The sequence below is a fragment of the Mus caroli genome, chromosome 1 (assembly GCF_900094665.2).
Source record: "Mus caroli chromosome 1, CAROLI_EIJ_v1.1, whole genome shotgun sequence".
Lineage (NCBI taxonomy): Eukaryota > Metazoa > Chordata > Mammalia > Rodentia > Muridae > Mus > Mus caroli.
In genome coordinates, this window is record NC_034570.1 from 94,673,755 (window position 1) to 94,675,570 (window position 1,816).

General features: G+C 36.5%; 1 non-coding gene across 1 annotated transcript; it reads right to left on the reverse strand.

Moving 5' to 3' along the window:
* Positions 1 to 232: 232 nt before the first annotated feature.
* LOC115032485 lies at positions 233 to 364 on the reverse strand. Its single transcript, XR_003838155.1, has one exon. It is a non-coding gene; the product is annotated as a small nucleolar RNA SNORA17 (small nucleolar RNA).
* Positions 365 to 1,816: the final 1,452 nt, after the last annotated feature.

Below are 1,816 nucleotides of genomic sequence, written 5' to 3' on the forward strand. Positions count from 1 at the left end.
CACCTGAATGATGGTCCTCTCAGATTTCTTTCTTTCTTTCTTTCTTTCTTTCTTTCTTTCTTTCTTTCTTTCTTTCTTTCTTTCTTTCTTTCTTTCTTTCTTTCTTTCTTTCTTTCTTTCTTTCTTTCTTTCTTTCTTTCCTTCCTTCCTTCCTTCCTTCCTTCCTTCCTTCCTTCCTTCCTTCCTTCTTTCCTTCCTCTCTCTCTCTCTCTCTCTCTCTTTTTCCTCAGGTAGTATAAGGTTACTGACCATTCAGGTGTTCACAGGTGAAAACAATAAAGGGAAACTTAGATTCTCTCCTCTATGCCACTTACTGCCACACATGTGACATGGTAGTCACACCTACAATGTCCCCAGTGGCAGTCTATATAACATTTCAACATGACAGTTATAACAGAATTAAATGTGTATGTTTTGTTTAAGTCTTGATTTCCTAAAATAAGGGATAATAACCAGGAATTATAAGCCAAATATTCTTATTTCAGAAATATTCATCACAGTAGGAGAAATGAAAGTAGGACAAGAATTTTCTTCATTTTGGACACAATAGGTAAAATTAATATATGGGTCACAGAATAACAGATGTTATTCACAACATCTTAATTAAGAATGGATTATTTATAAATTACTGAAGAAACTTGAAAGCCTTATATCATGAAATCAATAGGCAAATAAGCAAGTTATTTAAAAGAATTTTCAGAATCAAACAAAAAATTCAGAATGTTTAAAAAAACATGTTAAAATGGATCAGGCATTCTGAATATTAATAATGTATATTTAAGTAGTGATGAGAATTTACTTAGCACTTATTACCTTGGCAAGAAGCACAGAAATGAGTAAGATCAGGGATGGGCATATGCTGGAGAGGGAGCTGGCAAAGACAGGCAGAGACTAAAGCTACCTGCCACAGTGTGCAGAAAAAAAAAAGCAAGATATTTCTGAAAGAGGTCACCATGGGAACACATTTGGGAATGGTGCATAAAGCTGTTTTATGAGCTTATACAAGCCTAAGTTATATGCACACATACCTTACCTATGGACAGATTTCACAGATGAAGATCCAGAAGGTGGGATCTGGCAAGCATGAGCTACTGTTTCTTTTACAGTTAATTCACACTGCTCTCACATCATTGAAAGTAGACTTATAGAACTGATGCAAAGAAAGAGGGTCATAATCCAGTGAAATATAGTTAACAAAAATGAAGTTTTAAAATTAGAGATAATTCTGTGTTTAAGAGTATTTTCTGCTCACCCAGGAGACACAAATTCAGCTCCAAGCACCCGTGCCACATAGCTCACAACTGCCTATAACTTCAGCTCTAGTGAATACAACTTCCTGTTCTGGACTACACAGGTACATGCACACAGATACAGACACATGTACATGAACACGCACATATGTATAAAAACCTCAGAGAGATAGGGAGAGAAGAGAGAGAGACAAATATATATATATATATAAAACAAAACAGATGGCAAGATACCCAAATACACAGACACACACAGAAACTTATGTACCTCAAATACACACACACTATAAAGTCTTTTTTTTAATTTTTTTTTATTAGGTATTTTCCTCGTTTACATTTTCAATGCTATCCCAAAAGTCCCCCATAACCACCCTCCCAATCCCCTAACTGCCCACTCCCCCTTTTTGGCACTGGGGTTCCCCTGTACTGGGGCATATAAAGTTTGCAAGTCCAATGGGCCTCTCTTTGCAGTGATGGCCGACTAGGCCATCTTTTGATACATATGCAGCTAGAGTCAAGAGCTCTGGAGTACTGGTTAGTTCATATTGTTGTTCCACCTATAGGGT